Consider the following 27,121-nt stretch of genomic DNA (forward strand, 5'->3'; position numbering starts at 1 on the left):
TGTTAAGCGCTTACTATGTGCCAAGCATTGTTCTAAGCACTGGGGTAGACACAGGGGACTCAGGTTGTCCCACGTGGGGCTCACAGTCTTCATCCCCATTTTACAGATGAGGTAACTGAGGCACCGAGAAGTTAAGTGACTTGCCCAAAGTCACACAGCTGACAAGTGGCCGAGCCGGGATTCGAACCCATGACCTCTGACTCCAAAGCCCGTGCTCTTTCCGCTGAGCCACGCTTCCCTATCACTATGGATGGTACGACCATCCTTCCCGTCTCTCAAGCCCGCAACCTTGGTGTCATCCTTGACTCGGCTCTCTCATTTGCCCCACACATCCAATCTGTCACCGAGACCTGCCGGTCTCACCTTTATAATATCGCCAAGATCCGCCCTTTCCTCTCCACCCAAACAGCTATCTTACTTGTACAGGCTCTCATAGTCTCCCGGCTGGATTATTGTGTCAACCTTCTCTCTGATCTCCCTTCCTCCTCTCTCTCCCCGCTCCAGTCTATTCTTCATTCTGCTGCCCGGCTCATCCTCCTGCAGAAATGCTCTGGGCATGTCACTCCCCTTCTTAAAAACCTCCAGTGGTTGCCTATCAACCTCCACACGAAACAAAACTTCTCACTCTAGGCTACAAGGCTCTCCATCACCTTGCCCCCTCCTACCTCTCCTCCCTTCTCTCTTTCTACTGCCCACCACGCACGCTCCGCTCCTCTGCTGCCCACCTCCTCACTGTCCCCTGTTTTCGCCTATCCCACCGTCAACCCCGGCCCATGTCCTCCCGCTGTCCTGGAATGCCCTCCCTCCTCACCTCCGTCAAACTAATTATCTTCCCCTCTTCAAAGCCCTACTGAGAGCTCACCTCCTCCAAAAGGCCTTCACAGACTGAGCTTCCCCTTTTCCCTTTGCTCCCCCTCTACCCTCCTTTCACCTCTCCTCATCTAAGCCTCCTTTTCCCCCTCTTTCTCTCTGCTCCTCCCCCTCTCCCTTCCCTTCACCTCAGCACTGTGCTCATCTGCTCATTTGTATATATTTTTATTACCCTATTTATTTTTGTTAATGAGATGTACATCCCCTTGATTCTATTTATTGCTATTGTTTTTGTCTGTCTGTCTCCCCCGATTAGACTGTCAGCCCGTCAGTGGGCAGGGTTTGTCTCTATCTGTTGCCGAATAGTACATTCCAGATGCTTAGTACAGTGCTCTGCACGTAGTAAGCACTCAGTAAATACTATTGAATGAATGAATTTTACATTACCAATTTTGCTACAATTGTTCCTGTTGTCTTCTATCCTCTCTGGTGAGGTCGTCTTCTTTTTTTTTTTTCTCACTGTCTTGATCATTTTGAATTTTACTCCTGAATGTTATAAGCACCTCAAGAATTTGAATCTGACTAGGTCCTTTTAATTCCTTTGACATGCAGAGCTGGCCAGAAGAAAGAGTCAGAAACCCTGGGTTTTACTTCCACTTACCTGTTGTGGGTGGCAGGAAACTTTTATGTGCCTCAGTTTCCTCATCTGTAAATTAAGGATTAATAATAGTTATGGTGCAACTATTAGTTAAGTGCGTACTATGGGCCAAGCACTGTTCTAAGCGCTGGGGCAGATACAAGGTAATCAGGTTGTCCCACGTGGGGTTCCCGGTCTTAGACTCCATTGTACAGATGAGATAACTGAGGCACAGAGAAGTTGCTTGCCCAAGCTCTTTAGCAGTCAAGTGGCAGAGCTGGGGTTAGAACCCACATCTTCTGACGCCCAAGCCCATGCTCCTTCCACTAAGCCACGCTGCTTCTCATCTGCAGTCTAGGACTCCCATGTGGGACAGGTGCTGTGTCTGATCTGTTTGAATTGTAGCTAAGCACATAGTTTGTCACAATGAAAGAGCTGAACAAATGCCACAATTATGATTTATTTTTAGGTCATTGTTAACTGTTAATAGTATTTACAATGTAAAAAAAGACTTTCCACTGATCGGGAAGGGAAATGCAAGTCTAAGGGGCTGAATGATGATTGTGGAGATGTCCAGCATCAAGCTTTTCTCTGACAGTGTGCTCAGAATGGCTCTCAATGAGAGGCCAATAATTATAATAGTAATAATAATTGTGGTATTTATTAAGCGCTTATTATGTGCCAGGTACTGTTCTAAGCACTGGGAGGGATACAGGCAAATCCATTCATTCAACAGTATTTATTGAGCACTTACTTTGTGCAGAGCACTGTACTAAGCACTTGGAATGTACAAATCAGTAACAGATAGAGACAGTCCCTGCCCTTTGACGGGCTTACAGTCTAATCGGGGGAGACAGACAGACAAGAACAATGACAATAGATAGGATCAAGGGAAAGAACATCTCATTAAAACAATAGCAAATAAATAGAATCAAGGTGATGTACATCTCATTAACAAAATAAATAGGATAATGAAAATATATACAGTTGACCGGATGAGTACAGTGCTGAGGGGATGGGACGGGAGAGGGGGAGGAGCAGAGGAAAAGCCGGGAGAAGAGGGTTTAGCTGCGGAGAGGTGGGGGGTGGGTAGAGGGAGCAGAGGGAAAAGGGGAGCTCAGTTTGGGGAAATCAGTGTCCAAATCAGGTTGGACACAGTCCCTGTCCCACTTGAGGCTCACCGTCTCAATTCCCATTTTACAGATGAGGTAACTGAGGCCCAGGGAAGTGAACTGATTTGCCCAAGATCTCACAGCAGAATCCACCAGACAACTACTCTCCCCCACTTCAAAGCCTTACTAAAGGCAGATCTCCTCCAAGATGCCTTCCCAGACTAAGCCTCACTTTTCCTCATCTCCCACTCCTTTCTGTGTCGGCCCGGACTTGTTCCCTTTGCTCTTCCCCCTCCAGGCTACAGGGAATGACCAAGGGCAGGGATGGTGCCCATTCGTCTGTCGCCACCATGTAGAGAAACTTACAGGCTCTGAGATGAGGCAGGAAGCCCTTGGAACGTTGGGAAGGCTTGGGTCATTTGAGCCAAACCAGAGTGGTGAGCCCTTGTGAGAGGAAGGCATATCCTTTTAAATCAGTTATTGACTGTGCTTGTACTTCTATATATTTGTTTACTTTATTGGATTAACTTACTGCATTGGTCCTATTTCCCTTTAGACTGTGAATTCTTTATAGTCCTAGGAATTATGTGTGCTGCAATATCCACAGATTCTGCTGAGCAGTTAGCACAGCTGTTCATATATTGAAAGCATAATGAAAAGCTGAGTGTCTGATGGATCCAGGGTAATGACAGGCAACCAGATTCCACCCTTCCTATCCCTCTCAGTGGGAAAGAGCTAAGCACTTCAGGGTTCAAAGTAAACCCCTCCTTCTGGGATCAGTTGGCTAATAATTAATCAGTCCATCAATCAATAGTGTTTACTGAACCCTTACTATGTGCAGAGCACTGTACTAATCGTTTGGGAGAATACAATACAGCAGAATTAGTAGACCTGTTCCCTGCCCATAATAAATTTACAGTCTAGAGAGGGAGACAGGCATTAATATGAATGAATAAGCAATTTATAATACCTTTTAAAGATATGTACATAATTTAAATTCCAGCTTGCTTCAGGGAGATGTAAAAAACCAAAAAATTCCATCTACGAGAGATCTCCAGTTGGGAGAGTTGAAGACATCACAACTTTACTGTCACTGTTTTGATGCTCTGACAAAAGGCACAGAACTGAAAAATATATCATTCTAGAGGCAATGGAGAGGCAGTTTCGACCTCGAGCTTTGTGGTGAGGATTACTTCTAGACTGTGAGCCTGTTGTTGGTTAAGGATTGTCTCTGTTGCTGAATTGTATTTTCCAAATGCTTAGTACAGAGCTCTGCACACAATAAGTGCTCAATACACATCATTGAATGAATGAATGAACTATGATGGCTATTAGGTCCATAGTATAGTAGTTATAGATGCATTTCCAAGAAAGCCTCATTATTCTACTTAAAAATGCTTGTGTATCAGTGGTTCAAAACTGATTTACAGCCTCAAATCTGTGATACATTCTCAGAGTAAGGTTTATATTTAAAAGCCTTGGTCACATTGTGTATTAATTTATGAACAGTGTGTGTACTGCAATTCTTTCTTTAATTGTTATGAGGTTTGTGTTAATTATGGATATGTAAAACTAAAGAGTCAAGGATAAACCCTATATTTATTACCTCGGTGCAAATGAAAGACAACAGTGGTTTAAATTTTCCAAATAGTAACAATCTGTTACTATGGCAGTTTGACTTTGCTTTTTTCAAGCCAGGGTTGGCCTTGCAGAAACAAACAGTAATGACTGAATAAAAGAGAGAGTCTTTCTTTGATGTCCTTAAGTATTCAGTTTCCTTAAGGATGATATTCTAAAGCAAAATTGACTACATTTCCTGAAGCAGCATGGCCCCGTGAAAAGAGATAGGTTTGAGAGTTAGGAGATGTAGGTTGTAATCCTAGTCCACCATTTACTTGCTGTGTGACCTTGGACAAATCACTTTTTTTTTTAAATGGTATTTGTTTAGCACTTAATATGTGCTCGGTACTATACTAAGCAGTCGGGTAGGTATAAGGTTAGACACAGTCCATGTCCCTCAAGGGGCTCAAAGTCTTAATCCCCATTTTACAGATGAGGTCACTAAGGCACAGAGAAGCTAAGTGATTTGCCCAATGTTACACTTTAACTTCTGTATCTTGGGTTCCTTATATGTAAAATGGAGATAAAATTTTCTTTCTCCCTTCCTTTTAGACCCTGAGCCCCATCTGGGACAGAGATGGTGCCTGACCTGATGGTTTTGTATCTAACCCCAGTGCTTAGTACAGTGGTTGATCCATAGTAAGCACTTGACATGCCACAGTTATTACTAAGACCATCACTCTCCCAAGAACTTAGTACAGTGCTTTGCACAAAGTAAGTGCTCAATAAATACAATTGAATGAATGAATGAATGGCATTTATTGAGAGCTTATCATGTGCACTTAGTGTGATCACTGTACTAAGCACTTGGGAACATACAAAACAATAGAGTTGGGAGACAATCAGGTGCCACATGGGGCTCACATCCTAAGCAGGAAGAAGAACCCCCTCTTGACCGTGAGCCTGTTGTGGGCAGGGATTGTCTTTCTTTGTTGCTGGATTGTACTGGGAAGCAGTGTGGCTCAGTGGAAAGAACCTGGGCTTGGGAGTCAGAGATCATGGGTTCGAATCCCTGCTCTACCACTTAGCTGTGTGACTGTGGGCAAGTCACTTAACTTCTCTCTGCCTCAGTTACCTCATCTGTAAAATGGGGATAAACTGTGAACCTCATGTGGGACAACCTGATTACCCTGTATCTACCCCAGTGCTTAGAACAGTGCTCTGCACAGAGTAAGTGCTTAACAAATACCAACATTATTATTATTATTACTTCCCAAGTGCTAAATACAGTGTTCTGCACACAGCAAATGCTCAATAAAAGCTAATGCATGAATGAACCCATTTGAATCCCCATTTTGCAGATGAGGGAACTGAGGCAAAGAGGGACTTACCCCAAGTCACACTGCAGACCAGCGGCAGGGCTGACATTAGAACCCAGGTCTTCCATCTACCAGGCCGATGGTCTTTCCACTAGGCCTTGCTGCTTCACGTGAACATCAGAGTCAGGTGTCCATTAGACTGTAAGCTTCTTGAGGACAGGGAATTTGTCTACCATCTCTGTTGTATTTCACTTTCCCAAGTGCTTAGTACAGCGTTCTGGATGCAGTAGGCACTCAGTAAATACCATTGATTGATTGATGAGTTATTTCCTGAGGGAATCCTTCTGAGAGGACCCAAGTGCATCAGTAGCTCAGTTTCCTCTCAAAGATTTTTAACAACAAAAAGCTTTCAGTGGTCCAGGCTTATAATTTTAATTTACAAAGGATGTTAATGCATTTGATGGATTTGATCCAATTTGTAATAAACACATGAACAGGTGCAGTTCATGTAATCAGTAATTTTGAATAAACATTTGGTGAAAGTTCCATCACTCATGAGTGTGATAACCATCACGAAGGTGTGTTTCAGTAAAATCGGTGTGAATGTTTAAAAGATGAGAATGTTTTATTTATTGTTTATCCTTGTTTTTTAAATGAAAGGCCTGGGTTTAAGTTATTCTGAGCTGATTTTCAAACTTTGTGGGGTGTTTTGTTCTACATTTCAAGTGCCATGAATAAAGAGCAAACATAAAGAGAATTCTGGAAAAAAAATTGTATTTTCTATTTTAAACTACAGATTTTCACCCATTTTTGGTTGTTAATTCTTACATTAATTTCTTAGCCTTTTGATGTAACTGTCAAGGGTACAAGTTATCACCATATTAATTTTTTCATTGATCCAGAACATGTTACATCAATCTAATGTAGTGAATAATTGCATATTTTATCCTCTCCACATTGAAATCTGGTGTCACCTTGTACCTATTAAAGCAAAATGTGTAATGAGAGTTAAATTAATGACAAAGAACTCTAGATAAATATTCCTTGCTGTCACCATAGGAGAGAATTCATTTTCAGTTAGTTAAAAGGGATGAGAGACCAGACTGTGAGTTTTAATTTATAAAGACTGCATGATGCATTTAAATCCAGGACTTATGAACTTTCTGGAAAAAAAAAACTTAATATGGATATGAATGTTTTATGTGAAAGGAGGAATAAGGACTTTTTTAGAGCAAAATTAGAAGCTGAGTTAATGTTGCTGGAGAGAATAAAAAAAAGAATTTGGACTAAAGTCCAATAATGGGTGTAGTAAGATAGGTACACTGTTTTGCTCTCAAATGGAGGAAAAAAACTTAATTTTCAGTGAAGGAGGAAAAGTACTTTAGAAAATCTGAATCTTAACTCCAATATATTAACCAGTGAATCAGTCTTTTTCCCAGGAATACTATTTGCGTTATGACAGCTCTCCACTATTTTGATATATTTCAGAAGCAAACAACACCGTAAACAATAGTCAGCACTCTTTCTTCCCTGCACATTGCCAGGGTTTTGTAGTAAGGGAGAAATGCATGAACTGTCCCAGGGGTTGTTGTAAAGATGTAGGAAAAGTCCTACAGAATAATAGGAGTGTATTAGCAGACTCCCAAACTCTAGAAATGATCTATATCCCCAATTTTATTTTGTTCTGCTTAATTTGTTGAAGTTTTTCTAAAGATGACACTGCTCTCTTGCCTCTAAACCCACGCCCCCAGTAAGATGCGTAGCTGGAATCTGTTTATCAGCTGCACTACAAGCAACCCTGGGAGGATTAAGACAGAATTTAGGGACTCATCCAGTTTCATTGGAAAATTTATGTTTCCCTCCTCATGAGCTTTTTAAGTCTGTTTGTTTCTCTCTTTCCCCTTTCAACAAAGTCTTCCCTTCTCTTTTCTGTTCTTTTTCTCTCTCTCTATCTCCCTTTCTTTCTCTCAGTCTTTTTCCCTACCCTTGTCTCTCTCTCTCTCTCTCAATTTCCCTCCTCACCTAAGTTATTCTTTTTTCCTCATTTTCTCTGACTGCCCCATCTTTGCTGAACCCTTTCCTTCTATCTCTCCAGCTCTTTTCTCCATTCTTATCTTTCCAAATCCTGGCATCCCTTTGTACCCATTGCCCCTTTTGACGTGGACATTCTCTGTTCAGACTTTACTGTTGATGATGGCTTCCTCACTGTGTGGGCCATGGTAGCTCTTCCTATCCTACCTGCCCCTACCCTTTGAAATATTTGGTTTGGTCAGCAACACACAGAGGTGCCCAAAGTCAGTTTTAAAGGTAGCTGAAGTAAGCTGTCCCTCAGGGCCAATTTGGGGGAGGGGGGGTCATAAATCCAGCCTGAATGAGTGAATGTCAGCAGATAATTGGTGCTAAAGTTACCTAATTTGGAGACCACAGATGAGCACACAGTTCCTGGTACTAGGCTGGAGGGGTGGCTGAGGTGAAGAGATTAAAGAATGGGGTTGATTTCCACTCCAATTGTTCTGCTAATTAAATGTTTCCACCTGGAACTAGATCCAGGTGGTGATGAATCCCTGGAATTAGATCCAGGTGGTGACGAATCCCTGGAACTAGATCCAGGTGGTGATGAATCCCTGGAATTAAGTGATTCTCTCACTTAGTCTGGAAAAGGGAAAGATTTAGAAAACAGAAACTGGTAGGTGAACCAGAGAGGGTGTGTTGGACCCCAGTCCCTTTAAAATTACTAGCAACAGGACTACCATGAAGATCCAGCTTCTCTGCAGCACTAGCTGGTCTGACAAGGATACTATGAGAGGAGCCTGAGGAAAAAATGATTGGTCCCATTATATCTCCACAGCATTTCTAGAATCTCCGCCCTCCTCTCCATCTAAATGGCCACCAGGCTGATCCAGACACTTCAGCCTCCTATCTGACACTCCTTATTCCAGTCTCCAGGCAATCATTTATTTCCTGCCCAGATCATTTTTCTAAAGTTTTGTTTTGCCCACTTCCCCCAAATCCCTGTTGGTTTCCCGTTCTTCTTCACCTCAAGCAGAAGATCCTGACCAGTGATTTTAAGGCATTTGACCACCTCTCTCCCTTCTATTTATCTACTCTCTTCTCCCACTATACCCCAGCTCACACTTTTTGTCTCTCTCGAGGTTACCTATTCAGTGGGCCTCATTCCCACCTCTCCCACATCCACCTCCTGCCCAAACCTTCCCTGCAGCCTGACTCTTCTTCCCCATCACATCTGACAGACTGCTGCTCTTCCCACTTTCAGAATCCTTCTGAAATTACCTTCCTTCCAGGAGCCCTTCCCTTGATTAATTTTTCATGTCCCCACCTTACAAGTGACACTAAGCACTTTCTGTGTGCAGAACACTGTGCTAACTGCTTGGGAGAGTACAATACACCAGAGTTGCTCCCTAACCTCAATGAGTTTACCGTTTTGAGGGAAAGACAGACTTTGATATAAATAAATCCTTGACAGATATGTACATCAGAGCTGTGGGGCAGAAGTTGTGGTGAAGACCAATTGTCCAAAGGGTAAAGATCCAAGGAAACAGACAACACAGAGAGGGAATCAGAGAAAATATGATAAATGCTTGGATCAGTATTGTAGCAAGTTCTAAGCAGTGGGTTAGATACAAGGTAATCAGTCTGGACACAGTCCCTGTCCCACATGGGCCTCACAATCTTAATCCTCATTTTACAGATTAGGTAACTGAGGCCCAGAAAAGTGATTTGCCCAAGGTCATGCAGCAAACAAGTGGTGGTGTCCAGGACAAGAACCCATATCCTTTGACTTCTAGTTAAGTGCTCTTTCCAGGAGACCACACTGCTTCTAACAGATTTTGCACCATATCTACCAAATAGAAGAACAAAATGACTTGTATTTGAGAAGTTTTATAGTCTTATTAAAATGAAAATCACGTGTTTGTGAGAAAAAGACAAAGAAGTGCTTGTCTCACGCAGTGCAGATGGTAAAGCGGTATTGGTGTTTGGCAAATGGTTTATTTCATTAAATCAGCAAATGTGTGCATCAGGATTAGCTAGCACACTATAAGCCTGACAATTTGCTAATACCGAATCTCAGTAAAGATCCCTCTAAGGCATTTTATTTTCTCTATTTCAGCACTCAGCACAAGGTGGATGCTGAATAGAAATGGAAAAAAGCCCCCGCTCCAGCCATGGAGGGACACACATAGCCTTTTGTGCAATTATTTTCTTTCCTTGAAGCCTTTTCCATAGCCTATGCTTTTGAGCCTTTTGTTGGCTATTAGCCAGATGGAATGATAGAACTTAGAGAGAAGAGTATATGGCTGGATTTAATCACTCTTAGATAATAGAGCTAACCCACCTGAGTCTTATTTTAGTTTGAAGAGATGTGTTGAGAGGATTCCAGAGTGACAGCCATATCTCTGACCTTTTTTCTTCCATTGCTCATTCCTAGGGCTAATCTTTGAGGTAGGCATGGAGGATGGGCGCACACCCAAGGCTGACATCGCTCCTCACACCACCAGCTTTCCTGCTGTCATCTCCCCCATCTCCTTCATCCTCAAAACTCTCAATCAATCCATCATTGGTATCTATACAGCACTGCACCTTGCCCTTGGGAGAATCCGATAGAGTATGTAGACATGATCCGTGCCCTTGAGGAACTTACACTATACTCTCCTTTATGATAGAGGAGGGCCGAGGCCGGGAAATAAAGGATGAAGACGGTAAACTGTCTGATCCTGTGGTTTGACTGTGGCTAGCCCCGCTCACTCTTAAGGAACAACTCCAAAGCCTATCCTATTTAGATCAGGTCTCTTTTATTGACCCTGAACCTCTTAAGCCTCCCCCAGAAGATGGGCCAGTGATTAGATGGGGAAAGGATCCATGAAAGGATAGTGAAAGAGCACAGAATCTGGGGAGAGCTTAATTCTTTAATAGTTACTTGAGACTTATGGAAAAATGTAATAAAGCAATAAAGCTGGGTCAATTCCTGGAAGTATCACTGGGGAATAGGTTCATGACCTGTGTTCTTTTTCAAGTAGGGATTTTATTTTTTCAATTAAATTCTCCTGCGTACACAAAAAGGAAGCATATTAGAAAGAGCCTATAGACAAATGATGCTTCCTCAAAGCCTCTTGTCTCTGACTCAGAAGAGCCTCAGGCAAGTTTTCCTATGAAGCTGTCTTTCTGCACTAATGTGTTCTATGTATAACCCCATCCAAATTCTTATTGTTATGGGTCAGTTTAGGTCAGTGTTCTCATGGAAACCTTGACTTTTAAGTAATGATACTTTAACCATCTAAAAGCTGATCTAGGAAAATGTGAAAAGTAAAATGGTAGTGTTACTTACCAAATCCTGGATTAAGATAATGAGAAATATCTTTTTGACTAAAATACAAACTGTCAAGGAGCCAGATGATTTATTTACCTGATGTGTTCTTCACTTGTTTGTTGGGATTTTAGCATTTATTCAAGGTTTACATCAATCCAGGCATAGAACAGTTAGAGCATCAGTTCTGATAACTACTCCACAAAGTTCAAGATGATAATATCTTACACTTATATAACTCATATTGTCTGAATGTTCTGAAAGTTGGAATTGTTGTAGAAGCTGAAAGTATTGTCATTTATCTCCTTGATGTTCCAGACTGGGAGTTTTTTAGACTTCCCCTGAATGCTGAGTGGGGATTTTACCCTGGAGGTTTTACCCAGGATTTAGGACAAACTGTTAGGTAGTCAGGTCAGAATTGAAGTGTGCTTTAAAAACCTTTTCCAAACAGGCCAGGCAAGACTAGTACAAAGAAGAAAGCATAATGTGGCCTAGTGGAAAGAGCACAGCCCTGGAAATCAGAGGATCAGGATTCTAGTCCTGGTTCTGCCACTTACCTGCTCTGTGATCTTGGGCAAGCAACTTAACTTCTCTGGGCCACAGTCCCTTCACCTTCAAAATGGAGAATCGATTCCTGTGATTCCTGGATTTTGTGAGCCCCTGAAAGGCCTGATTATCATATATGTAGCCCAGAACTCAGTACATTGCTTAACATATACTAAATGCTCAGTAAACTCCACAGTTATTATTATTATTGTTAATAATGAGTGTTTACTATATGTAGGGCACTGTACTAGCATGTAGGAGAGAATACATAGTGAGAATTAGATGTGATCTCTCCTTTTTAGGGGCTCACAAACTACAACTATGAGTTGGGGAGAAGGGGCCAAAGCCAGGCATATAGGGAGTGATGAAAGGATAGGATAGTAAACAATATAAGAGTCAAAGACAAATACCCAAAAGGGAAAACAATAATTAGAGGGGTGTTGTGGCTAGAGGGGAAGAATTTCAGACTCCCCATGGTGAAGAGAAGCAGCATGGAGTAGTTGATAGAGCACGGGCCTGGGAGTCAGAAAGTCATGAATTCTAATTCCAGTTCTGTCACTTCACTTCTCTGGGCCTCAGTTACTTCATCTGTAAAATGGGGATTGAGATTTGAGCCCCACTTGGGACAGGGATGGTGTCCAACCTAATTTGCTTGTATCCACCCAAGTGCTTAGTACAGCTTCTGGCACATACTAAGAGCTTAACAAATACCAAAAGTATTATTATTTCAAAGACCAAGGTTTATTCATAGCCTTAAGCAGGCACCAGTCATCTTGGGTTTTGTGGGTGCTGTTCTCTTTCCCACCATGGTGGTGGGATACAGGATGGGATGGATTCTCTTTGATAGTGTGGAGGAGAGCTGGTGGTGGTTCATGAGAAAGAAATGTGGCTGACTCTCCGATGGTGGAGAACTTGAGATGGCACAGTATCTGCTTTTTTCTCCCGCCTGGCACACACAGAGCATACCAGGAGTAGGGACCTGTCAGGAAGGAAGGTGGTAGTTATCAGTTATTTGCTAGGCGATCGTGGAGGAGATGCCTGAGTCACTAGTGGGAGAAACCAACCTCTGTGGGAGAAGAGTTTTTCCTCAGAGAATGCTTAGATAAGTCTGTTTTTGCTTCTGATCTGTTTCTGGTTGGAACCACACCAGAAAAAGAGTTCCAAGTGATAGGATATTGGTCTTTGAAGATACACTTGGGGTAAAAAGGAAGCTGGGTTGAGATAACTTGCAGTTAATTGAGTTTAAATCCTGCTATTTTCCCCAATCAGAACCCTAAAGAAATAATACAGCGCAGTGTGGTCTAGTAGATAGAGCACGGGCTGAGAGTCAGAGGGACACCGGTTCTAATCCTGGCTCTTCCACTTGTCTGGTGTGTGATCTTGGGCAAGTCTCTTCACTTCTCTGTGCCTCAGTTACCTCATCTGTAAAATGGAGATTAATGCTATGAATTAAGACTGAGCCCTATTTGGGGCAGGGGCTCTGTCCAACCCAATTATCTTATAATTACCCCAACACTTAGTACAGTTCCTGGCACACTGTAAGTGCTTAGCAAATACCACAATTCTTCTTTTTTATATTTTATTGGGCATTTACTGTGGGCAGAGCAACATCTTAAGCTCTTGGGAGAGTACAGTATAATATAGTTGGTAGACATGTTCCCTGCTAGCAAGGCACTTTTATTCTAGAGGGGGAGGCAGACATTAAAATGTATTATGGATATGTACAAAATTGCAGTGGGGCTGAGGGTGGGGTGATTAAAAGGTGCAAATCCAAGTGCCAGGGCAATGCGGAAGGGAGTGGTAGAAAAGGAAACAAGTGCTTTGGGAAGTCATCTTATTCATCTGGTCCTGCTCAACCTGGATCTGTTCCCTCATGAGCCAGGGTTTGTTGTGCATCGAAAGAGGAAAAGAGCAGAGGTGAGGGGTGATTCTCCCCAACTCTCGCTTCTCTCCCCGTGGATCCAGGGGCTTTCTCTCATTCTTGACTTGCCCAAATGGCTGTAATGGCTAAAATAGTGGCTTTAATAATGTTATCATGCTTAACTAATTCTTGGATTACTAATCATTTTGGGGAACCTAGTTGACTGGGGCCATGGCTCTCTATAAGCCTGAGTTTCCTCTGGGGCCTGCAGGTTCTGGGCACCTCTTGAACACTGTGCCCAGAAACAGGCTGAAGCTGCAGAGGGAGGTTTTTTTTCCACTATAGGAGGGGAGGTAGCTGTGAGGGAAGCATACTCCATGTAGGTGTGCTTTACTAATAGTAACAATAATTAATAATAGTATTTTTTTAGTGCTTACTATACTGTACTAAACTCTGGGCTGGATACAAACAAATTGAGTTGGATACAGAACCTGTCCCACATGGAGCTCCCAATTCCCATTTTACATATGAGGTAAAGGAGGCACAGAGAATAATAATAGTAATAATAGTGCCATTTGATAAGTGCTTACTATGTACCAAGCACTGTACTAAGTGCTGGGGTGGATATGAGGAAATTGGGTTGGAAACAGTCCCTGTCCTTCGTGGGGCTCAGGGTCTTATTCACCATTTTACAGATGAGGGAACTGAAGATCAGAGAAGTGAAGTGACTTGCCCAAGGTCACACAGCAGGAAAGTGGTAGAGCTGGCATTAGAAACCTTGACCTTCTGCCTCCCAGGCCCAAGTTCTATCCACTCTGCTTTAAGGGCAGCTTCTGGTGAGAGCAGGGTTTGCATTGAAAGCGACAACTCTTACAGCTGTGGCCATATTATGGGGGTGTTGAGGGGGCCATCCCCTTCATCTGGGGCCCCTGCATTAATCCTGCGCTGCTGCCACGTCAATATGGAATCACAAACATCCCCCCACTTGTCCTGATTGGTTTGATGTAACTTTCAGGGTTTCCTTCCAACCACCAAAAAAGTTGGAGTATATTCTAGGAAAATCTATCACATGGTTTTGTCAGTTTACAACTATCTTGTGGTGAGTCACTGCCCCAAACAACAATGGTAAATCAGACACTGAGAAATAGCACCCCTCTTTGATCCCCGCTGAAATGTGGCATGTATGCTAAGAAGAGGATTTGTCCCCATGCAGCTGCGAGCCCTTTCCATGGGCCACAAGCCTCAGATGTGTCAGTTTCCGGCAGTCTTGTTAGCTCCCATAGTGAGCCAGTGTGACCCTGGAGGAGGACACAGGGTTCTCTTTGGGGCAGGTGATTGGAGGGAAAAGCGGTTCATCCTGCCGCATTCTTTGACTCAGCCAGGGGACCAGCGGAGCTCCTATGATCCTCTCTGGGTGAGTGGAAGAGGCTTCTGATATCCAGCTACTCTCTCCCTCCCCACATAGGCCCTATCCACTCCATGAAAGGAAAGAGCACATCTGAGAAATGTCTTGGAAGAAGAATAGGCAGCCTTCAGCAGTGGATTGATTCTGAAAACATGAAGATGATTTTATATGAAAAGTCATCCTCAGACACTTCTTTACCATTTAAAAAAAGTTAATTTAGATCAATTAAGTTATTTGTGTAGACCAGTCAGTCGATTGTATTTGCTGAGTTCTTACTATGTGTGGAGCACTGTACTGAGAGCTTGGCAGAGTACAGTATTCATTCATATTTATTGAGCATTTACTGTGTGCAGAGCATTGTATTAAGCACTTGGAATGTATAATTCAGCAACAGAGACAGCCCCGGTCCAACAACGGGCTCACACTCTACAATATAACAGACACACTGCCTGCCCACAATGAGATTACTGTCCAGAGGGACCATTTGTAATGTCTTCAGTTTGCATCATAGTTGTACTTTTTCAAGATGCTTTTCTATCAGTTATCTGATTTTTATGAGATGTTCTTCCCCTCGACTCTATTGCCATTGTTCTTGTCTGTCCATCTCCCCCGGTTAGACTGTAAGCCCGTCAAAGGGCAGGGACTGTATCTGTTGCCGACTTGTTCATCCCAAGCGCTTAGTACAGTGCTCTGCACATAGTAAGCGCTCAATAAATACTATTGAATGAATGAATGAATGAATGATTTTATCCACTCAGTATCCTTTCGAGATTCAGAGAGGCAGACATTATTAGTTCCATTAGCAGCTTAAGGAAACTGAGGTTTGGAGCAGGTTAAAGGACTTACCTGAGATCATACATAAAGCCAAGGATAGAACTGGGATTTGAACATAAATCTTGATCCCCATCCCCTGGTCTTTCCACTAACCCTCACTGCCTTTCTCCAAAGTCTGAAATTTAGAAGTATAAAGCTTTAATACCATTTATCTTCCCCCTTGGACTGTAAGCTCCTTGTGAGCAGTGAGAGTCTGTACTGTCTTTTATATTGTACTCTCCCAAAAGCTCAGTACAGTGCTCTGCACACAGTAGGAGCTCAATAAATGCTGTTGATTGATTACCACTAACCTTTTGCGATCTTCCCCAAATTACCCTAATATATTCATAAATATGAGCAATTATTATTAAGTGCCGTCGAGTCGTTGCCAGTTCACAGCGACTACGTGGATATACTTTCTCCAGAACGTCCTGTCCTCTGACATAATCGTCAACCTTTCTAACCGTTCTTCCATTAGTGTTGTTATGGTCTTTATCCATCTAACTGCTGGTCTGCCTCTTCCACGTTTTCCTGGACTTTTCCTAGCATTAGTGTCTTCTCCAGAGAATTAGTCTTCCTATGTGTCCAAAATATGCTAATCTAGGTCGAATCAAAAATCCATTTGTTTTTCTGGCAGTCCATGCTATTCACAAAAAATATGTACTATGTATGCTTTATCAAATGAAAATGAGCCATTCAGTCTGGTAGTTTATTTGCTAGTTGCTAAAATATCAAACTACTGAATATGGAAAATAATTAGTTCTTATAAATATATATATTCCATTTCTCTAATAGTAGAGCCATAGAGAATATTTTGTCAGACCTGTGCTAAGGAAAGAGAGTGGTTTTTCAAGGCTTAGTCAGGTGTCTTGAAAAAATGCAGCCTGAAAAGGATGCAACAGTGAGCTAAGTAGGATAGTAAGAATTATGGATATGCTATTTTTTTCTTGTTTTTAAATGCAAAAGTCAAAGCCTGGCTAGATGAGTAAGCTGTAATGAACTGTGCTTACTCAGTGGTGTTTAGAAACTAGTAAATATGTCTGCACTGACAAATAATATACCCCAAACAAGCATCCCATCAAACATTTTTATTAGCCAGTTCTCCAACTAGAAGAGATATGATTAATAAATGAAATGAACAGTTTTTCTCCTCCTAAGTTAAATATATAGTTACTTGCCTGGAAGAGCAACAAAGTGGCCCTTTGCAAGGTGGAATACACCGTTATATTTGGGATTAAAGGACATGGTATCAGGTGGAACCAAATGAGAGATGGAGGTATTAGGAGAAGAACTTCTTGGGTCTAGTCATGAATTTTGTTCTCTGCAAATGAAATCCTAACGGCTGTCTAAATCAGGCATCAAACCCACTGTACCTTAGAGAAGGCATATGCCTCCCAAGGACCTATGGGCTGTTGGTTCTTAGCTAAACCCCTCACAGCAGCCAGTGTTCTGTTGATTTTTCATCCCCCAGATGGCAGTGCTGCCTGCTTTCCAGGATTAATAAACTTAGTCTTGGAGAGGCATGTGAGCTCTTCTCTAGTGAGTTCATGGGCCATGTTCTTCCTTTCAGAGGAAATATGCTGCAGCCCTAATGGAACAAGACTTGTGTAATCAGGGATAAATAGCCCATTCCAAGACTAATACCGCAGTTACCTACTTCTGGATGCATATGCAGGATTGTATCTAATCAGTCATACAGAAAACAAAAGCAAATTTCAGAGAATCATATTAAAATATTGCAAGTCTATTCGAAAAATTGTTCCAGTGAAAAATCGAACTATTTTCATTTGGCATGTCATTTTGGTGTTCATCAGGACCAAATCTGATCAACCATTATGGATCGTGAAGAAAGTAGAGTGTCATCATCTTTTGCCACTCTTCTTTGGGATCTCATATGTTTCTCTCTCTCCCTCTCTTTTCTATTTTCTATTCCCCACCAAGGGAAATGTCAGGGTGAAGGTGGGGATAAACCAGTAAGATGCAGCTTCCACATAGCTTGTGCCATTGCAGTAGAGGGAGAGATCTTGCAGGACTAGCTAGAACAGAACACAGGTCTGAGAATCAGGAGATCATGGGTTCTAATCCTGCCACCATGTCTGCTGTGCGACCTTGAGCAGTCATTTCACTTCTCTGTGCCTCAGTTACCTCACCTATAAAATGGGGATGGAGACTGTGAGCTTCATGTGGGACAGGGACCGTGTCCAGCCCAATTTCCTTGTCTCCACCCCAGTGCTTAGTACACTGCCTGGCACATATTAAGCAATTAACAAATACTTTTATTATTATTAATATTATTATTAAGACCTCAGGACCCTTGCAGAATGAGAAAGACTTTGTCAGTGATATTTATTCCTGGACATCAGCAGTACTCAAATAGGGCATTGACTGATCATGCAATCGGGCATGTTTTCCTTCCTAGACCCTACTCAACTATCAAAGCTTACATTCACCTTAAACTTAACATGTCCAAAACGGAACTCCACCCAGGACCATCCCTGTCCTCCCCACTATCATTCTCATCACTTTAGACAATACCACGATCCTCCTTATCTCCCAGGTGTTGGCATTGTCCTCGACTCAGTTCTCTCATACAACCCTCATATTCAATCCGTCACCAAATCCTGTCAATTCTACCTGAACAGTCTTGCTAAAATCTGCCCTTTCCTCTCCATCAAAACTTCGACTATGTTGATCAAGGACTTATAATAATAATAATAATAATAGTGGTATTTGTTAAGCACTTTCTATGTGCCAGGCATTTTACTAAGCGCTGGGCTGGATACAAGCAAATCAAGTTGCGCACAGTCTCTGTCCCATAGGGGGCTCACAGTCTCAATCCCCATTTTGCAGATAAAGCAACTGAGGCACTGAAAAGTGAAGTGCCTTGCCCAAGGTCACACAGTAGACAAGTGGAGGAGCAGGGATTGGAACCCATCGATTACTTCATCAGCCTCTTTGCTGATCTCCCTGCCTCTGGTCTCTCCCCACTCCAGTCCATAATTCACTCTGCTGCCCAGATCATTTTTTCTAAAATAAGTCCGGTCCACATCTACCCAGTTCTGAAGAACCTCCAGTCATTGCCATCCACTGCCACATAAAACAGAAACTCCTTACCGTTGTGTTAGAGCACCTAATCACCTTTCCCCCTCCTAGTGCACCTCAATGATCTCCTACAACAGCACAGCCTGCAAACTTCACTTAGAGAAAGGCAGTTTGCTCAATGTGCCCCTATCCTATTTATCTGGCTGGTGAGCCCTTCACCACGTCTTCCTTCTGGCCTATAATCCCCTCCCCCTCCATATATGCCAGACCATCACTCTCCCCAAATTCAAATCTTTTCAAATTCTCTTCCAAGAATCTTTCCTTGATTAATCCTTCTTTTCCCCAGCTCCCTCTCCCTCTGCACCATTGGTACACTTGGATCTTTACCTTTTGGGCATTTGGTATATTATGGCACTTATGTACATATCCATCAATTATTTATATTAATTTATGCCTTCCCCCCTAGATCATAAGTTGGCTGTGGGCAAGGTGTGAGTCTACTAACTGTTTTATTGTACTCTCCCAAGCATTTAATACAGTGTTCTGCACTCAGTAAATAAATATGCAGTAAATATCACTGATTAATTTAATTGGTTATTAATTGCCTACTTTCAATTTGGGGTGGTTGTACTCTGGGCAACTGATAACATGTTTTCATGCCAATTGAATTCAAGGAAAGATCAGTGCCCCTTTTATTAGCTACCTTCCTCTATGACCACTTAAATTCCCAATTCCCATAGCACATATACATATACATAAGATATACATATCTTATATACACTCTCCTACTCCTGCTGTTTGTAATTTATTTAAGTGTCTGTTTCTCCTACTAATTTATTTGAGAGAAGGAATTGTGTCTTCTAATTATTTTGTTCTCTCCCAAACCCCTAGTATTGAACAATAGAGTTGGTGCTCAATAAATGGCACTGATTGATTGAATGATTGATATCTTTACTTCAAGACTGGTTTCTATAGGCAAATTATTTTTATTTCTCCTTGTTTTTTCCCAAGTATCCCATTTTAAGATTAGCTAATTTTCTGAGAGGTGTTAAATGACAATTTTTATCTTGGAATTTCTCCCTATTACTCTTTTTGAGTAAATAAGAACCAAATGAGAAAATATCCCAAAACCATCAATCTTCTTTGAACTTTTCAATGAGAGTCACTTCAACCCATCATTCAACTGAAAGCCCAGGACCCTAATCAGTTTAATAAATAAATATTTTCTTAATAAAAGGGCAAGCTGCTGTGCTCTGAGGTCAGAGCGACTGGAACACTCTCTAAATGATACATGGATGCTGCAAAATGAGGGTTTTTTTTTCGTTTCCTCTCAAAACCATTTCTGTAAAGCTGATGGCATTTGCTCTTTGGCAATATTTCAAGATGTCTGTAATAATCAAAACTTTAAATTACTTCTTTCAAGTTCAACCAAAATCTACTTGGGAGTGTAGAGGAAATTTCAATTGCTAAAAAACAAAATGTCTGTTCACCACAGAAATCAGATTTCCCCAAAAAACAACTCAGCTAAAGTGAAAATATTGAAAATGAAGTTTCATATTTTCAGACAATACCTTCCAATCTTGGGGGAAGTTTCAACCTTACAGGCTGAGAATGTTATCTAAGGTCTGGAACTCAGGTTAACTGATAACTGTATCTGTACTAAAAGATATACAGATGATTATGAATGGCTTTCCAGGGTGATGTACTAGACGGCAACTAGTGAACTTTACACGGTTAAGGATTCTGACTGGAGGTCGAAAGCTGACTTCTGACACTGACTTCTGCCACCTAGACAGCCCACTGGTGTTGGCAAAGGGTGGAGTCGGCATGGCCTCAGGATTAAGGCAAAACTGAAGATCTAGACTCTTAGGCTGTGAGCCCGTTGTTGGGTAGGGATTTTCTCTATCTGTTGCCGAATTATACTTTCCAAGTGCTTAGTACAGTGCTCTGCATGCAGTAATCACTCAATAAATATGATTGAATGAATGAATGGCTCTGTGGAGGAGGTCTTATAGTGTCCTAAGGCAAGGGACCCTTATTGTACCAGAGATATAACATCTGACTTCTAAAGTAGTCCATAATTTTCACTGATGTGCCATTCTTATCACCTAATAACCAGACAGTATGAGGTCCTCTTTGGCGATCAATCCATTAACATCAAAACAATGCTTTATATCCAACCGTGAGGGTCATAATAATAAAAATTGTGGTTTTTAAGAGCTTACTACGTTCCAGACACTGTACTAAGTGCTGGGGTGGAAATGAGGAAACTGGTTAGGACACGATACTTTTCCCACATGGCTCCCAATCTCAATCTCCATTTTACAGATAATAATGTTGGTATTTGTTAAGCACTCACTATGTGCCGAGCACTGTTCTAAGCGCTGGGGTAGATACAGGGTAATCAGGTTGTCCCATGTGAGGCTCACAGACTTAATCTCCATTTTACAGATGAGATAACTGAGGCACAGACAAGTCAAGTGACTTGCCCAAAGTCACATAGCTGACAGGTGGCGGAGCCGGGATTAGAACCCATGACCTTTGACTCCTAAGCCCGGGCTCTTTCCACTGAGTCACACTGCTTCTCTGGTGAAGTAACTGAGGCACAGAGAAGTCAAGTGACTTGCCAAGGTCAGACGTAAGGCAAGTGACAGTGCTGGGCTTAGAACCCATGACTTTCTGACTCCAGGCCTGTGCTCTATCCACTATGCCATGTGAGGATGAGGAAAATTGATGACAATAGACTCTATGTTAAGTATATATATATATGTATATATATATATATATATATATATACACACATACACACACACACACATATATATATGTATATATACACAAAGTATATATGTAGTGATTTCTCCTGGTAATTGCCAAATTTGGATCATAATTAGTGTGAGTACAATTCATTCAATTATAGTAAGCGCTTACTGCGTGCAGAACACTGTACTTAGCCCTCGGCTCTGTACTATAAGGCATGCCAGATTGAAGTACTATATAAAGTTCATTTACATCTGCACATATATATATATCTGTATTTAAACAATTTGATGTAATTTCTACTGCTTTTGAAGAATTCAGACAGAACATTGATTTATTTGTTTATTTCCAGTGCTTAAATTGTGCTAAGCTCTGTACTAGGCATTTAGAAAAGGTGCAAGGATATTTTTACTCATTACTATTTCTAATATTAATTGAGCACTTAGTGTGTAAGAAGCACTCTATCAACATTGAAGTAAACCACAAAGATTAAATTAAGGTGCAGTCTGTCACCTGAAAGGGGTTCTCAGTCCTAGAATGGATAGATAATATATAGCTTATTTTGTTTTAATGAGATGTTCATCCCCTTGATTCTATTTATTGCTATTGTTTTTATCTGTCCGTCTCCCCTGATTAGACTGTAAGCCCGTCAAAGGGCAGGGACTGTCTCTGTTACTGATTTGTACATTCCAAGTGCTTAGTACAGTGCTCTGCACATAGTAAGCGCTCAATAAATACTATCGTATGAATGAATATAGTTTAGGAGAATATCCCACAAGCACAGTACTGTGACTTCCTGGTGGGCAAGGGACATATCCATCAACTGTGTTGTAGTGGACTCTCACAAGTGCTTAAAACTATACTCTGCACACAGTCAGAGCTCAAAAAGAAAAAAAAAAGCATGGATTAATTGATTCAAGAGAAATATATAATCCATACTTGGAGGGGATAGCACCCAGGTATTGTATTTTCTAAAAAGCTTAGTACAGTGCTCTGTACACAGTAAGTGCTCAATAAATATGATATTCAATAATATGATGAGAAGCAGCATGGCTTAGAGGACAGAGCCCGGGCTTGGGAGTGAGAGGTCGTGGGTTCTAATCCCAGCTCTGCCCCTTGTCAGCTGTGTGACTTTGGGCAAGTCAATTAACATCTCTGTGTCTGTTACTTCATCTGTAAAATGGGGATTAAGACTGGGAGTTCCACATGGGGCAACCTGAGTACCTTGTATCTACCCCAGCACTTAGAACAGTGCTTGGCAAATAGTAAGTGTTTAACAAATACCATAATAATAATTATTATTATTATAATGGAACGAGTGAATGAAGGTAGATCACTTTTCCAGATATCAGTCCTGCAATCTTCCCAATATTAAGAAATTTGGGTAGGCATTCAGTCAATCAATGGTATTTATTGAGCACTTACTAGTTGAGGAGCACTGTATTAAACACTGGGGAGAGTAATAATAATAATGTTGGTATTTGTTAAGCGCTTACTATGTGCAGAGCACTGTTCTAAGCGTTGGGGTAGACACAAGGGAATCAGGTTGTCCCACGTGGGGCTCACAGTCTTAATCCCCATTTTACAGATGAGGTAACCGAGGCACAGAGAAGTTAAGTGACTTGCCCACAGTCACATAGCTGACACAACAGAGTTGGTAAACACATACCCAGCCCATCAGTGAGTTTACAATCTAGAGGGGTAGATAGACTTTTTTTATTGGTATTTATTAACCAATTACTGTGCATCAAACACTATTCTAATCACTAATCACTACAATTAGTTTATGCAGAGTCCTTGTCCCGGATGGGGCTCACAGTCTATGGAGGAGAAAGAACAGGTATTTAAGCCCTATTTTACAGTTGAAGAAACTGAGGCACAGATAAATTTAAATGACTCAAGATCTCATAGAAAGCGATTGGCAGAGTCAGGATTAGAACCTAGGTCCTCTGACTCCCTAACCCGTGCTCTTTCTACTAGGCCATGCTGCTTCATTAATATTATAGTTTTAATATAATTCATAATTTATAACTATGTACATAAGGGCTGTGGGGTTGAAGATAGGGTAAATATCAAATGCCGCACAGTCTCAGATCCAAATCCTGCCTCCCATCCCCAAACTGGGTGTCCCTCAAGGTTCAGTTCTAGGTCCGCTTCTTTTCTCCAACTATACCCACTCCCTTGGAAAGCCCATTCACTCATAGGGCTTCAACACGGCTGATGACACCCAAATCTATATCTTCATCCCTGATCTCTCTCCCCCTCTGCAGTCTCTCATTTCTCCTGCCTTCGAGAAATCGCTACATGGAAGCCCTCCAGTCACTTCAAACTTAACATGTTCAAAACAGAATTCCATATCTTCCCACCCAAACCCTGTTCTCCCACTCACTTTCCCATCACTGTTAAGGGCACCACCATCCTTCCTGTCTCACAAGCCAGGAGCCTTTGCATTATCCTTGATTCCCCTCTCTTGTTCAGCCCACGTACTCAAGCCATCACTCAATCCTGTTAGTTCTACCCTCACAAAATTGCCGAAATCTACCCCTTCCTCTCTGTCCTAACTGCTACTACATTAATGCAAGCACTCATCCTATCCTGACTTGATTATCATAACAGCCTCCTTGCTGACCTCCCTGCTTCCTGTCTCGCCCCACTCCAGGTAATACTCCATTCTGCTGCCCGAATCATTTTCTTTCAAAAACATTCAGACCATGTTTCCCTACTCCTCCAGAAACTCCAGGGGTTGCCCATCCACCCCACATCACACAAAACTCATCACCTTTGGCTTTAAAGCACTAAATCACTTTGCCACCTCCTACCTCACCTCACTACTCTCCTACTATAACCTAACTCTCACTTTGCTCCTCTAATGCTAAACTTCTCACTGTACCTAAATCTCATCTATCTCACTGCCTACATCTTACCTCTGGCCTGGAATGATCTCCCTTCTCAAAGCAGCCAGATAATAGTTCTCCCTTGACTTCAAAACCTTTTTGAAGGCACATCACCTCCACAAAGCCTTCCCTGACTAAGCCTGCCTCTCCTCTTTCTCACTCCCTTCTGGGCCGCTCTTACTGGCTCCTTCATTTATCCTCCCTCTCACCCCCACAGTTCATATGTATATATGTGCATGTGTCTGTAATTTACTTATTTATCTATTTATAATAATTTCTCTCTCCCCCTCTAGATTATGATCCCGTTATGGGCAGGGATGTGCCTGTTTACTATTGTATTGTACTTTTCCAAGTGCTTAGTACAGTGGTCTGCACACAGTAAACACCCAATAAATGTGAGAAGCAGCGTGGCTCAGTGGAAGGAGCCTGGGCTTGGGAGTCAGAGGTCATGGGTTCGAGTCCCTGCTCTGCCACTTCTCAGCTGTGTGACTGTGGGCAAGTCACTTAACTTATCTGTGCCTCAGTTACCTCATCTGTAAAATGGGGATTAACTGTGAGCCTCATGTGAGACAAAGTGATTACCCTGTATCTACTCCAGCACTTAGAACAGTGCTCTGAACATCGTGCTTAACAAATACCAACATTATTGCAATTGAATGTCTCAATCAATAAATACCATTGATTGCTAAAGAGTTACTTAAAAGACTCAGCTCTGCAGGATTAACCTTATGGAGAAATTAGACTCCTAACCCAGTTCCCAAAGTGCAGCTGACCCTCTAAATTTGACAGTTGACAGTTGCAGGACCTTGGATTTTAGGAAAACAGCATCATTCTTAACAACCTAGACACATCATGGAAACCAAAGGAAAACATCTCTTGAAAGGAGTACAGGCTTGGGAGATGAGAAACTTAAATAACATTTGTTACTGAATTGTACTTTCCAAGAGCTTAGTACAGTGCTCTGCACACAGTAAGTGTTCTATAAATACGACTGAATGAATGAATTTTTGGTTCTGCCATGAACTTGCTCTGATATAAGAAAGACATTTAACCTCTCCTCAGTTTTGAAATCTGCAGAATGGAAATAATAGCATCTGTTCTGCCCTACCACTGAAGTACCAGCCTCTTTCTCTCTCCAATGACCTTGAGTACAAAACTCCATATCTTTGCACATGGCATAGTGGGTAGAACACGGGCCTGTGAGTCAGAAGGTTGTGGGTTCTAATCCCAACTCCACCACTTGTCTTCTGTGTGACCTTGGTCAAGTCACTTAATTCCTCTGTGCCTCAGTTACTTCAATTGTAAAATGGGGATTGTGACTGTGAGCCCCACATGGGACAGAGACTGTGTCAAACTTGATTAACTTGTATCCATCTCAGTATAGTGTCTGGCACATAGTAAGTCTTTACAAATATCATAATTGTAATTATTAATGTTTTGCTTGAAGCCCCAGATCCTTTCACGGAGGGAGTGATCTCTGAATTCTTCTTTTGTGTCTCCCTGTCTCCAATACTGCTAAGACTTATTGGACAGAATCTTTGTTCACAAACAAACCTTAGTCTCTAAGATTCTCATATAGCACAACTTTCAATTCTGCAAAATTGCAATACTGACTGATGAATTAGTGGCTAGGGTGACCAATTTAAAATAGTCCTTATATAAACCAATGCTGTTTTATAATCAATCAATTGTTTTTATTGAGTCTTTGCTGTGTGCTGAGCACTGTACTAGGCACTTGGGAGAGGACAATTTAACACAACTGGCAGACAGCCTCCCTGCCCATAGCGAGTTTACAGTCTAGAGGGGGAATTTGTAATCTAGATTTGGGGGAATTTATAGTCTAGAGCTGTTTTATATATATCTTATTCTCAGTGGTTTTTCTAAATAATAAACTATGCTAGGGATTTTTAGAAAAATATTTATTTTAGGGGAGATTGAGTGTAGATGAGATGGTTAGAGTCTATCAAATTCAATAAAATTTGTTTTGATTGCTTAGGGATTAGCCAATTTAGCCTGCATAGAAATATTCTAGTGTTTCCAAAGTTACTGAAGAAAGGCTTTATTCTTATTCCTTCTATTTAGTTACCATCTGTTCAATGTTAGAAGCTCAGCACTTAATTATGGATTTGACAGTGCAAATTTATAAAAATCAGATTATCTTTCTGTCAAACAGGGATGATAATCTGATGGGGTCTCCTTTGAGGAGTAACAGATGAGCTTCAGACCTGAGACTGAGGTATTGATTATACAGTGCTATTAGATCTTTCTCGCTCCACCCTGCAAATGATGATTCCCCTGAGCTAAGGAGTGCAACAAGAGAGCAGAGAGTCTGGGGAGGAGCTCATGACAAAATGCATGTGGAATCTTGTCCCACATTATCCAGCTACAAGCAAAACTGACTCTGGACTCCTGATTTTCCAAAATAGACCATCCGTTTATCAGCAGGCATCATGTGATTCATGAATCAGTGCTATTCATCGAGCACTTGGTTTGTACAGAGCACTGCACTAAGCACTTAGTAGACAAAGCATGAAGAGGAGCTAGAAACTCTTTGTTTTATACTGGAGAAAACAGATTACTGCTTTAGGAGTGGTACCGAAAAGCTCAGAAAAACCCAATCTAGTTCTTTTCTCCTCTTGAGGGGTTCAACTTGCCTTCCTGAACACCCTGAAGCACCCCTCCTTTGGGTGAAAGATGCACGTTACCCCAGGTAAATGCTTGTATGCAAGTCACTTGATTTGAGGGAAATGGAAAGAGAATTTAAATTAGAAATATTGATGACTTGAGAGAAATGAATGGTGCTGATTGTAATAAGATGAAAGGCGATTTGTTAATGGTTAGGAAGGGCAGTAAGTCTGAGAGTTTTCAAAAGGCAAAATATAATCATATGTAGAAAAAAGTATACTATTTCATTCTTTCAGATATCCTCTGGTTCGAGTCTCATGATGATACATTGTTTCTGCAGAGGGTAGGGAGTGTTTTTAAGATTTGTTATGAATCGCACTGTGAAGAATATCTATCACTTGTTCAAGGACAGTT

Source organism: Ornithorhynchus anatinus, chromosome 14 (assembly GCF_004115215.2).
Source record: "Ornithorhynchus anatinus isolate Pmale09 chromosome 14, mOrnAna1.pri.v4, whole genome shotgun sequence".
Classification (NCBI taxonomy): Eukaryota; Metazoa; Chordata; class Mammalia; order Monotremata; family Ornithorhynchidae; genus Ornithorhynchus; species Ornithorhynchus anatinus.